Below are 19,925 nucleotides of genomic sequence, written 5' to 3'. Positions count from 1 at the left end.
CTACGTATTGATTTGAGGAGTCTCAATAGAGAAATCTGGGTAGATTCCCATCCACAACCCAAGATTAGTGATCTTTTAGAAGAGCTAAGAGAGGTGGAATGGTTGTGCAGAATTGATTTGGCATCAGCATACCATCAGGTGATGCTGGAATAATCTTCCCATGATTACACTGTTTTCAACTCGCCGTTTGGATCTTTTCAATTTTTCTGAATACCATTTGGGCTGGCATCTGCCTCTGTCTTTCAGAGAATCATTCAGCAACTGCTGTTGGGGAACATTCAAGGGGCCCTAGTATTCTAGCACATTGTCCTGATTTTCGCAAAACACTTGGAAGATCATGATAGGGTGTCCAGAGTAGTACTTTACATTTTTGAGAATAATGTGGTGGGGTTGGTAAAAAGGGAAAAGTGAGTTCTGGAAGAGGGACATTGAATTTTTAGGACATAGTATCTCGTGTGAAGCCAGTAGTTCAAGGCTGAGGCTAGTCAGGGCAGTGGTTGAGTGACCCAGTCCCAGGAATAAAGACATATTATGCTTGTTTATTGGACTGTGTGAGTTTTATGCCTGATTTATTCCAGGATATGCAACAAAAAAGAAAAGTTTGACTAACCTGTTGAGGAACAAAGTTCAGCTTGTGTGGGATAAAGATTGCCAGGATACATTTACCAAAGTTCAATCGTAAATGGCAAATCCCAAGGCATTGAAAGCCTATGATCCCTGCATACCTTGTAACATTACAGTGGATTTGAGTAAGTGCGGATTGGGTTCTGTACTGACTCAAAATATGTCAGATGGAGATGTTAATATTAGCAATTCATCAAAGAAATTAAAGTTTTTAAAAATAAAAAGGAGATTCAGTGAAAGTAAAACAAGTATGTGGAACTGCTGCAATGGGTAGAGGGTGGTCATTGGTGGAATATTGGTAAGATTGTAAAAATGCAAGTTGATACTCTGATGTCATGTACTAAAGCAGGAATGTCAACAAACCACAGCTTGCTTAAGTCGAGTGAAGTCTCCACTGAAGTGGGATTAAGGAGTTCCACTCATACGAGATACGTGCCGTGGAAGTTGGTATCATAGTTCAGGCATACTATCGACTTGGTGTTAAATATTCAAGTGATCTTGTTATAATTCCTTTTTGGTATTGTTGCTGTCTTATTGTACATTACAACTTATTTTATTGTTTTTAGTTTATTTCTTTCTCTATTTTTAGTTATATTGCATTTTATTTTATTTGTTAAAAAACAGGAGCTAATATGTTATGCTTTGAAAGTGTTTGTGTAGAATTCAGAATGCTTTAATAGAGCTTTACCACAAGGTTCTACTCCTGCACTGGGATTATCCACATTCCATTGTTGGCAGTTGATGGTGTGTTTTTTACTCATCGTGATTAAAGTCTTATTCACCACAATTTACCTGCTTTGTGCATAGTTCATCAGAACAAACTCTTATCGCATCCAACCTTAAATTGTAGGTGTCTCCTTTCACGCGGGGCTCCCATCTTTTGGTGAAATAATATTACTGGAATCGTGTAACCTTGTTTTTGATAGCCTGAGCCTTTTATTTTAAATGTTTTATTATCTCGTCAGTATAGAGCAAGGAAAGGGCTTGGTGTATGATTTACAAATCAATCTAGTGCATAAAAAACCAGCCATGCATGTTGTGTGGACTAAAAGTCTCGGCCATCCCGCATCTCTTTCGGGTTTCTCAAAGCTCCATCTTCAGCCTTTTTCTTGCTTCTGTCCCCTGGTCCAAAGGGTAGAGTGCAACCTGAACCCCACTTCTCCATAGTATTAACAAGATAGGAACATCTCATCTACTGGGCCTGATAATATACAGCAGGACTGCACATTAATCTCTGAAGGCACTGACAGCCCTGTCCACAGGCAGTCACATATATAGGTGGCCCTTTGCGCATGTAGACGAGAACTAAGGTAATCCGTCCTATGAATATGAGCAGCGAAGAAGTGCAGCTAAGTGCCCAGTCATTGCTTGTTACATGCAACTGAGGGGACATTGTGCTGCAGCAACTCAGCTTTCCCAGTGCGTTTATCTTTAGGCTTGCAAATAACATATACATAAATAACATATTATTGTAGTGTATATGTGCTTATTAAAGAAGTATCGATTCTGCTGAAAAGGATGAGGCATCGATCACAGCCAGTAATCTTCCGATGAACACTCCTGGATCATTTGATACTTCTCTTAGGCCTGACATTTCTTGATAAGAACATATGCCAGACTGCTGCTTTGTTCAAGAAATTCGAGGCAGCCCAAGGTAAAAATGGAGTCACCTCAGCAAATGTAGGTGAAAAAAAGGAAAGGGGCACATTGCCCTAACCCAGGAGATCCAAGCTAATACACACATCAGTGTTCGACTCATCTGTGATGCATCCTGAGGCTACTTAGGCTGGCAGACTCTAAATAGCCCATAATGACAGAGCATATGAGCAGAGGAGGGACAACACCAGCTCAAATGCACTGGCTGAGAAAGCAGTGTAAATTTGTAGATACAGATATACATCAAGAAAGTTACGCAACAACACATTGGATAATTGAGTAGGCCAGACTTGATTAGGGCCAGGCCTCAAGGTACCTCTTCCAGGGTTTCTTAGTTTTTTATGGCATGCATCCCTAGGATGAAGATAAGACTCCCACCATTTGAGAAAGAAAATGATTAGCAAACCAATGATAATTATATCGCCCTTATTTCGACCTTATTTCAAATTCTATGTAATAGACAATAATAATTCGCTGAGACAGTAATATATCAAAATTATTTGATTATTTAATTTTTCATTCTATTTATTTACTTTTTGTATTTTTTGATATAGAAAAGAACTCTTTATCATTTTTATCTCACTTAGTTCATAAAAGACATATGTAATTCATATAAATAACATTCAATGACATATAGTACACATATTGACAGAAAACAAAACAATATCAACACAGATACAAAAAAGTGCTATACGATATATTCAGTCGGTGGAAAAGTTTTGTGAAGAAGGCAAATGCGGTAGAATGGAACACAACGCGTTTCGGCCAAAAGGCCTTCGTCAGGTGGCCGTCATTCGTATATTACATATAGACTGGTGTACAACATGAACTTTAACTTATTTTGATGAAGCGTAGACTGATTTTTTCAAAAAACCTGTTTGATTATTTTTAGTATCTGTAGAATATCGTCGAAATATGTATAACACTGGTATTTTTTTCTCTCTTTGAATGCCCCTTGTTGTCTGTAGCTGTGCACAAGATTGATTTTACGGGGAGTGAAGGTCATAGACACCTTAGTACATATTGTCCTCCAGTACGCAGCCACGTAATAATCTCAGTGCAGGTGCCGGGAAAATAAATCTTTTGCGCAGTAATTCTATCGTCCTTGATTTGCTCTGTTTAGTTTAACACTTCTATAGTTCCTCATTATTTGGGGGAATCCATGTCTTTCTTTTATTTCCTTTTGTTTAGTGGAGAAAGTCCTGGTCTTTCTTGATAATCTGAGATGAATATGGGGTCTTCAGTCTGATATCGATTCTCCGTAACGTGGGGTCTGCTGGTTTGCACTTCCGGGGTGATAAGACTCCCACCACCATGCTGCCTTCTTGCCTTGCCTTCTATCAATGCGTTCCTAATCTTACCCCAGCCTTGGTGAAGCACGGGCCAGGAAAGTAAAAGCAGTCTCTTCTTACTGCTGCAAGAAATGAATACAGCCTTAAACGGACGTAAAGAGAATCCTGCTCCCAAAACACATATACACATGCATTATTCAAGTATAATGAAGCAAGTCAATGGTATGCACAATATGTGTTGGAAAATGATTGTTCAGCTTGAGACGTGCCCGAAGGGATCCTTTGTCATCATTGCTGACGCTGCCTGTCTCTGGATCTCTTAGTTTGGGGGCACTCTCTTGTTGGGATGCGCCCTCGCTCCCCAGTGACCCAACCACCACTATGATAAACACACACACCTGTGTTAAGGCTTCGTGGTGGGGCTTGTGCTCCTTCATCTTAGTGATAAAAAATAATTGCTTGGCATTTTCATTCTGCAGCTGTGTTGCTGGCTGCACATCCTGCTACTTTCAAAATAATGCTTTTAACATTTTATGGCCTTCTGAAACATGCTAACTGCGTACAATGGTCTTATTATTAATAGAGCACATTTTGTGCAAAGGTCTGCTGTTGTCAGATTTGTATGGTCTATAAAGCAATCAGAACTCGTGACCAGTGTGAAATGTAAGACCCTGCACACGAGGCAGGGCAAACTCCACTGGCACCGCCAGCCAGCAAGCTCTTACTAGTAACCAGGAGGAGAGACAGCAGCGCTTTCGAGGGCATTACCAGGGGTGAACCCCTGCAACCAGGGGATAGGACCAGGTAGTGTATTTTTTTTAATACGATTAGCTTCCTGCTTCGTTCTCCAGAGTTAACTAAATTTAAGCGCCTTATTTTGCCTAACCAGCTGAATCAGAAATACCCTGATCTGTGTGCACAAATGTTTAACTTAATACAATTGAGTAAAGTCTTTAAGTGTTGACGAATTGATAACAATAAATCTCCTAAGTACTTGAAATCTGCATGTGGCATGACGGGTATGTAGCCAATGGAATTAATTTAAATAGCATTGAATGGATATTTAAATGTCAATTATATATAACTAATAGCTTATTTCTATTTACTGTTTTCAACTGGATACAGTCCCATATTCAATCAAAGACTGAAGATCAAAAGTGGAAAGAGTTGAACTTTCCCACTACTTGGTTATAAGTGCAGGCGATTCTACAAATGGATTCATGCAGCAAGCATCACAATTCCTCTTTCCCAGTGGGGTTTGCATGGGGAGCATCCACGGCAGCCTATCAGATTGAAGGTAAAAGCTCCCTTTTACATGATATAGGCTGTTGTTTGTGTGTCTGCATTAGGTGGGTTTGTTGTTAGCCCAAGGGGATATGTGCTTTGTAGATCAACTTGGGTTATTGTGCTGACCCAATTAGTTTGTTTCATGCACCCTCAAAACCTATATCTTGGAGTGAGATGGGAAAATGTGGCTCTTCTGCCTACACTATGCGCTACAATTTCACATATAACCCATTGCCAAATAAATACTGGCCCGCCAGCGTAATAAAATTTCTCTAAAAGTTATGACAGTTTCTAAATATAAAGTTTAGAACATAGTATTTGCTTATTGTTTGAAAATGGATTATTGGTTGGGGGACGGGAGTGAAATTCTACTCAAGCAACAACCATAATACCTGGCAGGGTGAATTGGGTTATTGGTTGTGAGATGGGGGTTAAACTCTACTCAAGCAACAACCACAATACCTGGCAGGGTGAATTGGGTTATTGGTTGGGGGAAGGGGTGAAACTCTACTCAAGCAACAACCATAATACCTGGCAGGGTGAATTGGATTATTGGTTGTGGGATGGGGGGTTAAACTCTACTCAAGCAACAACCATAATACCTGGCAGGGTGAAGTCACAAGCTTGTGCTTCACCATCTGGTACCATTGCACAAGTAGACAGGCTAAACTTAGAGGCAAAGTGAAAATGCAGCACAAGAAAATTCCCACAGTAATGGAGAAAAATGGTGTAAAATGCAATAAAGTATTTAAGACCAAAATGGCAAAAATCTAATCAGTAGAACCAGAGATATGCAGTTTGAAAAATCTTACGTGAAAATAGTGTGTAGAAGCACAAAGCGCCAACTAGGGATATCTGGTCGCAAGTTCACGCTGACCTCGAAGGAGCGCGGGCCAGATACATGGACCAAATTAAGCCTGCTCAACAAAGTGCCTTCAATCCTGGTTTGCGGAGCATTGAAAGATCCCGCATTGATGATGTGTCACCTAGCGGTGGTCCTGAAAGGTTGCGGGGCTGTGATGCGAAGACATGTGTCCTGATGCGACATGCAGCGGTGGTTCCGAGAAGACTGCGGGCAGTGACACGCTCCAGGGTGCTCCCATGGGGCTGCGAGGAGATGCATTGTGCTGTATCAGTTCTGCTTACAGGACCACATTTGGCCTGGCAGATCATCTTCGGCCAACTTCCAAGGGTCCAGGACTGGGGTGGCATCAATTGGGGCAATACTTAAAGCAGCTAGAGTCCAGGTGCTGGGTTCAAGGTGGTTGGAGCCCTTTCTTTCCTTTAGGCTCTGATCAGGATTTTTATTTACTAGAGTTTTATATAGCGCTGGCTAGACCCGGAAGTATCAGAGCGCTTTACAAGAGTAACCACAGAAGTACAATAAATTACATAAAGTTACACATTTAAAAAAAGTTACGCATTTAAAAAAAAGTTACACATTTAAAAAAACGGGGGGTAGGGAAATGAGAATACTCGAGGAAGGCAGAAACGAAGGCTCTGAGTGAGGTAACGAAAAGCAATGACATAGTTGTAAAAGCAGCAGAGAGTAAGAGACCAGAAGAATCTAAGGAGCAGGGGTGGGAAGAGGGGGAGAGAGAGAAAGGAGAAGTAAGCCAGAGAAGGGCAGGAAAGTGAGACAAACGAGAGAGGGAAGCAGATAGTAACGAGTAAGACAGCGAGGAGTGTGTCAGAGGCGATAGGAGAGACAATAGAAAGATCGCTAGGACAGAGGGGGAGATCTTAGATCGCTAAAATGGCGGATCCGGAGAAAGGTAGAAGAAGAAGCGAGTCATAAAAAGAAAATGGCGGGGAGCACAAAAATCCAAGTCCGAAAGTCCAGGAAGAGGGCTGCCATAGCCAGCCAGTCCGGTGGGAGAAAGGCAGTCCGCCCCAAAGTCACAGCCTCATCGTCCATGAGGAGCTGGGGCAGAGGAGTCCAATCCGGAGACCGGGGGTCAGGGAAGAAAGACCACAGGTGCCAAGGCAGCTGTTTGCAGAACGGGAGGCAGCAAAGTCAAAAACAAAGTTTAAAGGGAAGCAGGAGGGGGCCTCCTACCAGAGCGATAGTAGAAAGATGGGCTCAAGCATAGTCGTGGAGAGATGTGCAACTTCCAAACCTCCGCTGTGACTCAAATCAGCCCAAAGTCTACCAAGGAGGTGAAGCAGCAGCAACATTAGGCGAATCGGATGGGGCGCCTCTCCGATAAGGTTTAAGTATGAGGGGCTCAGAGCAGCCGTGGAGAGTGGCGCTGGTACCCTCTCACCTCCGCCGTGTGTTTCCAGGTCTGGTAAAGAGGCAAAGCAGGCGGGTTGTCTGAAGAAAAAGGCAGCAGCAATCGGGTCCAGAGACAGGACGGGGATTCTCGGCCCGGCTCTTCAGCAACCCTTTAGAGAGACCAGCGAGGCATCGGGCATCAGCTAAGAGGCGAATGCCAAACAACTAGCCATTGGAGTCACTCTGGTGGTCCTGGAATCAAAATGCAGGTTGTGTCCTTTTCACTCAGGCTGCAGGGCAACAAAGTTTCAGTCCTTCTTGCAGAGCAGCAGAGTCCTTCTGAATCTTCCACAGAACCAAAGGAGTATGGAAGAGTTAGAAATTAGGGTGCATTATTTATACCTGGTGCCCACTTTAAAGTAGGAAAAGGTTCTAGAGGTTTCCACCCCCAGAGTTTCGTGGAATTTCTTGCTTTTTTTGCCCTGGCCCAGCTTGTCTCGGCTTACAAAAGACTTATGTATAACCTTTTGTGAGTGTGCTCAGGCAGATGCTTTGTGCTGTGCAAGTGTATCCTCCTCCCTCTCATCGAATCAGAGATGGTCCTACCAATACCTATCCTCCTTTGCCTTACTGTCTGGGAGCAGTACACGAAGACCAACTGCCAATTAACGAGAAAATACCAATTAACTAAAAGTGTCATTTTCTGAATTGTGACTTAAAATACAACTTTACCACTAAAGAAGGTTTTAAATTATAATTCTTTAGCCTTCAATCTTGACATTCCTACTTTCTCCCTGTTAGACCTGTCAGCCTAGGGTGGTCTTCTCCCAAAACTTTTTCCTTCACCCCTCCCATTTATGCTGATCTCGTTTTTGTCGGCCTTATGCCTCTGTGCATTTTACCACTCCTAACCAGTGCTAAGCTGCTTGTGTTCTTTCCAAAAAAAGGAGATATATTTTGAAATATTTTTACTGTTCATTTACAAGTTTTTTAAATGTTACGTGTTAGAAAAAAAATCTGATCTCCTACAGTCTTTCCTTTCACCCTTCCAATAGCCAAGTAAATTGTCAGACACTTTACTTTACAAGACCTTGTAGCTTTGCTGTCAGGTAAAGAAAAGTAAACCCCAATCTCGATAATAAAATAAGCAGCAGTTTGTAAGAAGACATAAGTTGCTATTTGACCTCTGTCTTTGAAAGCACAGTAAATGTGTCACGATAAAAATAATACTTGCTTTCTAAATGAGCAAAACACCTGTTCTAGGTCAGCTCAAGCTTTCTTCTCAGTTCGGGTCAAAAGGCCCTACAAATAGCTTGCCCTGATAATATCTGATTCAATAATCCAACAATAAGCATTACACTTTAGAATCGTAGTCAAGGTACCCGCTAATGCACTGTAAACTTCCTGTGGGAGACCATCTGGGCCTGGGGCTTTCCCCCGTTTGCTCTTCTTCAGTGCCTGCTCCACTTCTTCATATACCTAGAGTTGTGCATTTAAAATCGAGTTTTATTCTTCATCCAAAGAGTCTATAGAACCCTGATTCAACGAATTGCCCCTCTCTTCTTCTGAAGTCACCAGATCCCCTTTATACAGATTCATGAAGTAGCTGTAAAAGACTCCCTCAACCTCTTTTCTGTATGTTATCAATGTTCCGGTATTCTTGTATTAGATTCTTCACCTGATCTTTCTTGGTTTGCCACGCTAATAGCTGCCCACAATTCTCCCCATACTCAAAATGCGCAAGTTTGCTTACCACCTCTCCCTGACTCTATTTCTGAGAATGGTAGCTAATTTAAGCTTCACATCAAATAATTCAGGCTGTCTAGACTCTCTGGTTTGTACTTGCCATTTCATCTTCTGATAGTCTTATCTTTTCTTCTATCTTCCTAACTGCTTCCCGGAAGACTCTCCTCTTAGCTGCCAACAGCTTATTAGCTTCCCCCTCGAATAAGCTTTGTACGTGTCCCACACTACTCCAGCAGGGGCAGAGCCCCAGTTGAAAAAAAAACTCAGCAGTCTCCTCCTTCAATCTCTCCACTACTACCTGATCCAATAACAGATTACATTCCATAGTCCACCTAGTCGATATACTATCCTCTGCAAGAGCTATCTCTAACAGAACCGCTGAGTGGTCTAATGACTGAGCCCCACTATCTTTAATAGCTTGTAATTGATCTTTTAGTCAAGAGTCTAATAGAAAGTAATCCACTCTGGACTGATGACGGTATTTCCTATTGGAGTATGTATGCCCTCTTCTGTCCCCCATTCTCCATCTCCAGACATCACACAAACCCAGTTGTTCCATCATTAATTTTATCTGGGCCTCCATCTTATAAGTAACAATTGCTCTACTCCTCATTGATCGATCCAAGGAACTATCTAGCACCGCATTGAAATCTCTGGCCAGAATAATCTGATCAGAATAGCAGTGTTACTCCGCCAACAGCTCTTTTAGAGGTGTTATATCATCTATGTTTGGCCTTTAATAACTTGCCATTTTGAAGCCTTGTCACCCCGCTCTCAATTTCGCTACAACTCACCTGCCTCTGCTGTCAGTAATACTATCTGTAATAGTGATCTTATAGACTCTTTTTTCTCAGAATCGCCACCTCTTTAGTTACCAGTGTGTGCTTAGTATACACCAGTTGCTGCACCCACATTTGAGACTTAAATATCTCCTTGCACTCTTTCTCTATCAGGTGTGTCTCCTGTAAAATAAAGACCAGGGCAGGAGAATCTTTAATATATAGTAAAATTCACCCCCTCCTTGCCCTCACCCTTAACCCATTCATGTTCCCAGGATAGAATCTTAAGATTTAGCTTCTGCCCGCCACCCATAAGCCTCCTTGATGCATTTCACAGTCGGCAAATTGTCGGCTCCTGAGGAGTTTTCTTAGTTTTTCCCCCTGAATGCTCCCCACCCAGTGTCCCCCACACCCTCCTCCCATGGAGAACCTACCCCACAACTGAATGGCCTTAGCTTTTGGGTTACCCTCCGAGTGTGCCTTGCTCAAAACCAAATAAACATCAGGAGTACTATTCTTCCATTCTATATTCAATTCCTTTGTATTCATGCTGCCTGCAAGCCTCCACTTCACTTACTACTCTAAAGTTGTACATCTTGTTGTTCATCATTACTTTTAGCACCGCCGGAAACTTCATCTGCACTGAGGCCCCTAATTTCTTCAATTGGTCCATGCTCTTCCCATTGTCTGTTAGATATGATATAGGAAAGATCTTATCTGATTTCGCAAGAAAGCCCATCTACTTTGACAGCTTTCAATTTCAATGCTCGAGATAATGTCTTTTCTTCCATAGAGTAAGTAAGGAAATTTACCAGGACCTTTCTTGGTTTGTTTCTGTTCGAGTTAAGCCTAAAAGGATCCCTGTGAGCTCTCTCTCAATATCTCTGCCAATCTCCTGATCTGACTCTTCTAGTTGTAGCCCTGTTTTAATCAACTTAACTATGAACCCTTTCAGATCGGCACATTTAGGATCCATAAATTATTTCTCCTTTGATTGTTTTCCATCCTTTTCTCCCATTCCTGGTGTCCCTGTTCTTTTCATCCAGCCAGAGTGGCCTCTCCCACCTCTGGGTCTCGTTGAGGGGCTCTGGTGAAATCCAAATTTTCAGGGCTCTCTAAAACACCTGTATCATCCACCTGCAGTGACTCAAACCTATTGAGGCTACAAACACTCCCCCAACCGGCCAGTGCCTTCTCTACTGGGTGATCGATTGTCTCTCCCCACCCTGCTCCCTTTCCCCTCCTTCCCGAAATTCCTACCTCACTTAGTATTAAAGTCTTTGGGAGTACCTTGAAAAAAGTCATAAGAGACCGGTGGACCTTCAGCTTCTGGGATGTGTTCATACACTTCTTTACCAGCCCGTCTAGCTTCTCTGACCTCGGTTTCTTTACGACTGTATTACTCACTACTGGGGCTTTCCTTTCCGCGCTTACTTTCTTTACCCTTCCATCTAAATGCAAACCCCGCTAAACTCTGCTCGAACAGGACTTTTCCCCTCTTCGCACTCCTCAGCTTATACCTCCCCAGACCCGGCGGATTAACCTCACTTTTGTTCCTGCTCCTTAAGTCTACTGTGTTTCCTTCAGCCCCCTGATGCCGCATTTTCCCCTCTCCTCTAGCCTTCTGTTGTTGCTTCTCGTCTTGCTGCCATGCATCACTTTCCTCAGTTTCCCTCGGGTCTGCCAACAATGATGCTCTGAGGCCTTCTCCGCCTCCCCTCCCTCAGAAGGAAATCCTTGCTGCAGCCTGCCTCCCTCTCCTGTCCCCAGCGCGGCTATCCACCAGCACTGCTCACTGTTGTCAACACCCACCGTGGCTGCCGCTTCCAGTTTTCTCTGGCACCACGGCCACAACTTCACAATAGCCTGGAGGTGTCAGAACCCCTAAAGCCGGTAAGTGCCAAATGTACGCCATTCTCCTCCAAACAATCCTCGGCTCAGAGACAAAACCTAGGGCAGCCTAAGGGAACCCCCACCAGTTGCGAGAGTGCCGTGCAAAGCCCTCGCCATAGTCCGTATTTCAGAGTCAGACTCCCAATCAATTGTAGTGCTCTCCCTACTTTTCTCTTTCGATTAGATAACTTCCTCATCCATCATCAATCCGAATAATCCACTTGGAGCCTCCCGTAGTCCCTCTAGCTTGCACGCTCGGAGGAGCTCCCATGACCCGCCACTAGCCGGCCGCCATGTTCTCTCAGAGTAAACAAACTGTTGAATGAAATCTTTATGGATAGGGCACCTCAACCAGAGTTTTGGTCAGAAGCTACAATTTCTTTGATCTTGAAACCTGGGAAGAGTGAAAAAAGTTGCGATTTATATAGGCCGGTGGCACTTTTGAATTGTGATTACAATATCTTCGCTAAAATCTTGACGGAGCGACTTAATGGTATCATGAGGCATCTCGTCCATTAAGATTAGAAGGGTTTTATACAAGGGAGGGCACTACGTGAGCTTACCTACTCCCTTACAGGGGCGATAGGTTTGGCCTCGGCTAATAACACCCCCATAGCAGTCATAGCTTCAGATTAAACTAAGGCCTTTGATTGGGTGAACTGGGCCTTTTTGGAATCAGTGCTGAAAGCCCCTATAGGAGACAGATTTTGCAAAACAATAGCGGAAATCTACAAGGCACCAAGGGCAAAAGTCCTTGTGAATGGCATATTTACACCATCATTTAAGATCACGAGAGGGACAAGACAAGGGTGCCTTTTGTCTCTGTTGTTGTTTGATTTGTATATGGAACCACTGGCGAAAAAACTGAAGGAAGAACTGAGGATTGCACCTTTCAATGCAAGGGTTGGGTAAAAAAACAAGCACTGTATGCTGGTAATCTGATGATCTATACTGCGGATCTGCAGGCCTCAATGAGGCAGGTGGGTAGAATAGCTAAGGACTTTGGGAAAGTCTCAGGATATATAGGGGGAAGACCGAGATTATGATTTGAAACATAGACCGGGGTATTGAGAGATTCAAAACTAAGATGAGATATTTGGGAGGTAGAGTGACACAAGACATTACGAAACTCTCAGAAACACATTTTAATAGAGTAAAGAAAGAGGTGTGATTTGATGGCAAGCTGGGCATACCTTCCTTTAACAATTTATGGAAGAGCAAATTTAGTGAAAATGGTCATACTCCAGAAGTTTACTTTTCTCTTTAATGCAATACCCCTGCCGTTTAAAGAAGGGTGGTTTATGAAATTACAGGGTTAGACCAGTACTTTTATTTGGGCAGTAAATGGGACGCGTATTTCCTGGAAGCTGAGGAAGAGGAGGGAAACAGGAGGGTTTGCTCTTCTGGATTTGCAATTTTATGTGTGGGCTTTTTTACTTAAAAATGTCAGGATGCTTCTTGACAAACCCTCATGCTCCTGAAATTGTCAGGTTTTTCTCAGGAATGTTGAAAGGAGTACAAGGAGATAATCCTGGCATTATGATGAAGTTTGCAGACCAAAGAGACTTTAAAAAGGTGAGGCTAAAAATTCTGTAAGGCATGGCGGAAACTTGGTATAGGATTAAAAGGAAACTAAAACTGCTATACTACAGCTTTCTCGCCCCTATCTGGGATTCCCCAGGATCTCTGGTCTGGACTAAGGATAAATTGGCAGGTCCGTTGATGAAAGCTGGCATCGTGAGATAGAAGGACCTACTGGAGGGAGAACAACTGATCTCATGGGAGGAACTTCAACGTAAAACAAACCATCAAGTGTCAAGGTTTAAATATTTACAAATCCAGAGCTTGTTCCAGCCATCGGACAGAAAGATAGGGGGCTCAAACTAGTTTGAAGAAAGCTTGATTTTTGATATACCAAAGAAGAAGGAAACCTCATACTGGTACTGGCTGCTGATGGAAGAAACGGATAACGGATGAGAAGTTCACGCTGCCGCAAGAGCTGTGGGGGAGATGCTTGCCAGAAGCAGCTTTAGAGAAGTTATGGCAAGTATCTTTTTCTATGCTTTATCAAGTGATTTAGCCTGCCTATTTAAGAAGAAACCATATTTTCTCAATTCATAGAGTATACTGGACACCATATAAGTTATCGACGTTTGGAAACGGAGGAGTGGTGGCATGTCCTAAATGCGGTCAGAGGATGGCAGACGATCTGCACATGTTCTTGGAGTGTCCCATGATTCAGGTATTCTGGGGTGATGTGAGTAAGGTTATTGCAGACATTCTGAACGTACAGCCTCCGGTAAGCCCTCTCCTTGTCTTCTTTGGTGTGGCTTCGGATGTGAGGGAGTCTGATAAGGAGAAGCTAAAATGAATCTTCTATGCAGTTCTGCTGGCATGGAGAGAATTGTGCAGGAAGCGGACTTGGACGAATCCCCCTATGTATAATGAGTGGCGGGAGTCCATGGAAAACATATTTAGGTTGCATGCAGTATCCCCAGAGAAGAAGTGATATGCCTTTTGGCTTCCTGTGGCGTATCGGCTGGCAAGGGAGGGATAAGGGATAGGAAGGGACTGTCCAGTGATTACGCCTAACCAGACCTCAGTACAAGCACATGCTACTCCCCTCTTTTGCTTTCTTTCTCGGTCTTTCTATTTGTTCTGATGGGAGAGCTGAGTGGAAGGGAGAATGCTTTGAAGTGCATTTGGCAGGTTATGGATGTTGGGGCAGTATCAGAACCAACTGGCAAGATATTAGGACAAATGTGCTGTGGAAGGTGAATCTGAGGCTAATGAGGACAAAAAAAATTAAATTAGCATTACACTTTAAAGCTACCACTTCTATACATGGAGGAAGGAAGGAGAGGCCTTTCAGTGATTTCACTGGACTTTCAGTAACTTGTGATTTTGAAAGAAAAAACAATGACATTTTGCAAGACCAAGCCAGGGTCAACACTTGCAGTAAATGCATTCAGAAGAAGTTGTGGGTCCTAGTCAACTCAGATCTTGATGAAGGGATAAAATCTAGGAAGGCTATAGATCAATCTGTGCCTTTAGTAAAAGAAGTTAGCAGATGGCATGTAAAAGAAGCAACATATTGAGATTTATGTTGTAAGCAAACAAGAAATTAGTGATTTTTAAAGATACAAACAGATAGGAACTAGAAGAAAGTTACCAGTGTGGTAACACATTCCATCTACCATCCTTCAAGTAGTACCCTGCCTTAAACACAATCTGTAGCAAGATAGAGTATTTTGCAAATGATTTCATGGAAGGAAAACACCATACAAACTCAAGGATAGTTCAAGTATGTTGGAAGACAAAGCTGCATCTTGTTTTGTGAAGGAAGACTTGGAATCCGAAACAAAGAAAATTGTACTTGTGTATTAGGATGTAAAGGACTTCAAAGACACTGAATTAGGCACATTTCCAATGTGTACATTGAACGTCATGGGTAAGGAACTTGTAATGACATAGTCAGGTTCTCCTTACACTGTCATAACCAGAGAGGAATTTCAGTGATCATTTACCTCATTGATGCATATGAGGTGAGAACTAGATATAAGAGCTGTGTTATTTGCTGGAAGACTCAATCACTTTATGGGGTACTTATCTACTCACATTAAGTTAAAGGGCTGGTGAGCTAAGATCTACATGACCAACAAAGGGGTGTGCTTACTGGTCTGGAAGGACCCGCAATTAGAAAATACAGTCTGGACCCCTTCTTGCCAGATCATGCTCTAACTGTAAATGGTTTGGGCAACGACGATCAAGTCTTTAATCTGTATCCTAACATATTTAGTATTGGTGCGGGAAAAACTTTGTGTACTCTATCAAAATCCTGGTGCATACTACACCTTTCTGTCAGTAACTTAGGGAAGTATCTTTGGTTGTTTCCAAAAAACTGCAAGATCGATTAGAAGCTCTACAATGAGAGGACATTATAGAGGAAACCGAACCCTCTGAGTAGATCACCCTCATCGTTCTGGCAAAAAAAAAAAAAACAATTGCGGAGTTACATTCATGTGTGGATTTAAGAGCTTTGAATGCTTCCATTGTGATGGACGCACATCTCTTGCCTAAGATGATTGAGATGATTTTGCTTCTCGATCGTGCAACCAGGTTTTATAACCTCAACCTCTACCAAGCTTACAACCAGATAGAATTGGCAGAGGAATCGAGACACTTAATGACCTTGATAACATCCGTTGGAATGTTTAGATATTAAAAAATGCCTTTTGGCTTGTATCAGCCTCAACAGTATTCTAGCGGGCCATGTTCCATATGTTCAAGGACTTGGATAACAAAGTTAAGTGTTTTTCAGGATGATAATTTAATCTTCACAAGGAATCAGAAGGACCATATGGAAGTATTAGAAAGCAGTTTGTTTCGATTGGAACATAAAGGGCTTGTGCTACCACCCGAGAAATGCAAACTTTTCAAATCAAATGTTTGACTATTTAGGACACTCCATTTCAGCCAGTGGAGAGGTTCCGAAATTGACCCTTGCATGAGATATAGAAGAAGCATCCCCATCAAACAACGAGGAAAGTCTTTTGCTCTTTTTTGGGTTTATCTGAATAATACTTCAAATTTGTGTAACACTTTGCTACTCTGATTGAGCCTATGAAGTGCATATTACGTAAGGACGAGAAGTTCATTAAGTAAGGAACAACAATCTGCTATTGAAAAGGTCAAGGAACAAAGTGCGTGAGCCCCCATGTTAGGGGACGCCTCGTTGCTGTGGCAGCTACGCGCTTTACAAATTCAAATGAATAAATAAATAAATAAATGTTACAATCCTTTCCCTGGGGAAACACAAATGCTTAAGGACGGGGAGCTATGTTGTCGCAAGAAAATGGCAAAGGTGACAACTGAGTTGAAGCCTCTGGTTTGCATACTGCTGTATACTGTCAGCAGGGGGAGGGTTGTGAGCCACTACATGTATTGCAGATTATGTTTCAAAATGCAGAAATACCCTTTTGAAACGTTTTATGTACCGGGGAAAAGAAACAAAGAGCTGACTGTTTATCATGCTTACCGTGTAGGGATGGGGAAAGTGAAATGTGTTAAAATGAGGAGATGGATGTTGTAACCAAAGGGGAAGGAAGTGTGCGCCTTGCCTGGCTACCCCACAACAGAAGGAAAGTGGAAGTCTGAAGACTCTAATCATGCTACCTATGAAAAAGTCAAACAATACACTCAGGAAAGTTGGACAATACTCAAGACCCTGTAGAGTTCCCTTCATTTCTTTGCTCTATTTTCTGAAGACATAGTTTTTCAGAATGATAAATGTGTTCCCCACAGAATATGCATAGGCTCATTGTTAGAACAAGTTTTCCGAGGCTTTGCAGGAATATGGATGCAAAATGTTTTTTCGGGAATTATGATGATTGTGCTAGTTGCATAGATGTTTCAGATGCTCTACTGCACCATTGGAGCCTGTCACTTGGCCCAGCATGGATGGAAAAAACTCAATCATATGGGTCTATTTAAGAAACTTCCTCCAACACTAAGATGCGCCATCTTAGTGTTGAGGTTAAAATTATGGACAGTATCTTTACCTCGACTGTAATCGAATTTTTGATGGAGGTTTTCAATAAAATGGGTTGTCGACAATAGTGTGCAATTGAAATCACGCTAAACGACATGATTTCTTGGTGCACTTAACATCTCTCACATAACCACTTCTTATATGATCCCCAGTGTAATGGGCAAGTCGAGCTTTTTAAGCCCTGCCTCAAAGAGGATACATTTAGCTTTGACTACTGATAAACCTATAATTTCCACTATGAGGAAGAGGTTATGGTCCTATAATAATTTTGACCCAAATGTCACAGTGGTGCGATTGCCTAAATGAAGTTCAAAAAGCATTTTCAAAAGGCGACTTTGTATTAAGGAATTGTAAATTAACATAAACTTCAAGTTGATGTTAATTTGTAAATCCTTGGAAAAATGCACAATATTGCATTTTTTAAAGTGCCACGTGGTGCATTCACATGCCCTTAGGTGAGTGAATCAGGGGGGCCTTAGGCCCGTAGCACCCCTGCAATTGCATTTGCAATTCGCGATTACCTATTTGGTATTCACAAATTGCGAATGCTTTCCCATTAATGAGAAAGCATTCCCTAATAGCAAATCGCAATTTGTGATCCGCTATTAGAGAATTTGTAGGAATCACTATTATTTTTGCGAAACCTACATGCATAAGGAATTGCGACTCCCAAATAGCGATTCCTTAAAAAGGAATCGCAATTCCTTATCTTGATGCATGTGCCCCTAAATCTATATATTCTTCCTTCATATCATTTTTTCTGTATTTGTAATATAGGAAGTAACATAACGTGCAACCAGTGTTGTTATCTGCAACAAAAAGTTTATCTGTGTTAGCATCCAGCATATGTAGAATTAACGGGTTGTAAGATTAATAAGTGTTTTTCTGTGATTTGCCAATAACCTCGTGTCATAAAGATGACATTACATTGTTCACTCTTCCTTTCTGTGGGATTGGTCATGGGAATCCAAAGATATTTTGAGTAATATTTACCTTTTCTCTGATATTTTCCTAGCAATTGTAGGAAGCTGTGTTTCTGTTGCAGTAACCCCCCACTTTTTGCCAGACTACTGATGCACTTTGTCTTTATGTGCCCTGGGTCCCTACCAATCAGGTTCCCAAGGCCAGTGTTTGTTCCCAAAACTGTACACTGTACACCCAATTGACACCTCTCTGGCTAGATGTCAGTCCCTTGTAAAAGGTACCATGGGTACCAAGGGCACTGTGGCCTGGGAAGGACTCTAAGGGCTGCACACACACACACACACACACACACTGCCAGTGCAGGCTGCGTGTTTTGGTGCAGAACAAAGTGAAGAGTCGACATGGCACACATCCCTGTGTGCCATGCTTACAGCCCACTAACGTGGCATAGGTCAGCCACCCGTCTAGCTGGGTGCACTATACCAGTGGTGAGGGTACAGGTGCATTACCTCTGTACCCCTACAGTCTCTAGACTAATTTTCAGACCATGTAAGTGCAGTAATGACATTAAGAGTATATGGTGCTGGGAGTTTGTCGCCATGAACTCCACAGCACCATGATGGCTTTACTGAAAACCCGGGAAGTTTGGTATCAAACTTCTCCACACATTAAACCCACACTGATGGCTGTGTGGGAGATAATGAAAAATGTACTCAGAGTGCATCTTAGAGATGCCCCCTGAAAAATTACCAGCCTGACTGGTACACACCAGCCTGCCACCACGAGACATGTCTCTTGACCCCTGCAGTTGGAGCCTTGTGCCCTGAGCCCAGAAACAAAGCCTTTCCTGGGCAGAGGTAGTCACACCTCCCCCAGGTCAGGAAGAGCCATCTGTGGCAGGGGAGCTTCAGAGGCCTTGCTGCCTTTGTAAGGTGACCCCCAGCCTCTCCTGCTATCAGGAACAGGCCCCCTTCCTGTCTCCCCTCCTTTCTGGCAGGAAGATAGGCGGAAAAGATTAGCACAGCCCAAAAGGTGTGCCCCCCTCTGCGAATAGGGATTGTGCCAACACCCCATGTGGGGTGAGCACACCGAGGGTGTAGTCACCCTATGGTTAGTAGCCCATTGGCTATTGACCTCGAGACCCCTAAAATTACCACTAAATACAGTATTTAGGGGCAGCTCTGAAGCACGAAGACAGATTCTCACAACCTACAAAGAAGAAGGACAGAAGAAGACGCCCAGCAGAGGAGACTGCAGAGAAGAACTTACATGGCCCCAGGCCTACCTGGCCCCAGCCAGTCCATCTGCAGTTTCGAGAGATCTTGCACCAAAATTCATCTTGTCCTGCAGCCAGCGACCTCCAGAACCCCTTCGGGTAGCAGCAGCACACCCCCCCCCTAGCGCCTTGAGACCCTCCGGGTAAGTAGAGCGCTCTATAAATGCCTGTGATTGATTGATTGACTGGGAGGATCGACTGCCTTCAACAAAGACCGGGTCCCCTGTGAACAGCAGCTCTGTTACAAAGAAACATCAAGAAAGACTTCTGAGCATGCTGAGGACAAAGAATCCTGACGCCTGGAACTACCACTGCACCCGATGCCTACGGCCTGAATCTGGGTGGCCCACCGGTCCCACAAGGTCCCCCAAGGTCCTCCAGCACTCCAAAGTCCGAGTCCACTGTGGGACCCTACCAGCGCGAGGGGCCCAGTAAGGTGAAATCTGACCTCAAAAGACACCTCTGCATCCAGCTGCCCTTCACCCTGGAGAAGAGAACACAAGGTGCACCTACGTCTCGAGCCCTCCAACTTAACTGACCAGCTGTTGGTTTCTCCCAGAAGTCTTCCTGGACCGAGCCTGCAGCCAATAACCAAAACTGGCAACACCCATTGAAAACCTTGAAAGGCCTGCTACAGGTTCTCTGCGTGAGGCATGCTATCGCTAAGGACTCCGGACTT

The 19,925-nt window shown here is 43.1% G+C and overlaps 1 pseudogene across 1 annotated transcript in view; it reads left to right on the top strand.

Annotated features, from left to right (window-relative positions):
- Window positions 1-4,276: 4,276 nt before the first annotated feature.
- LOC147725357 (cytosolic beta-glucosidase-like) overlaps window positions 4,277-19,925 on the top strand; it is a 328,336-nt pseudogene continuing 312,687 nt past the window's right edge. The window contains exons 1-2 of the transcript XR_015309776.1: window positions 4,277-4,376; window positions 4,698-4,869. The product of XR_015309776.1 is annotated as a cytosolic beta-glucosidase-like (transcript). The remainder of the gene's footprint in view (window positions 4,377-4,697; window positions 4,870-19,925) is intronic.

This window comes from Lissotriton vulgaris, chromosome 3_2, assembly GCF_964263255.1.
Source record: "Lissotriton vulgaris chromosome 3_2, aLisVul1.2, whole genome shotgun sequence".
Lineage (NCBI taxonomy): Eukaryota > Metazoa > Chordata > Amphibia > Caudata > Salamandridae > Lissotriton > Lissotriton vulgaris.
This window is presented reverse-complemented; position numbering and strand designations above follow the sequence as displayed.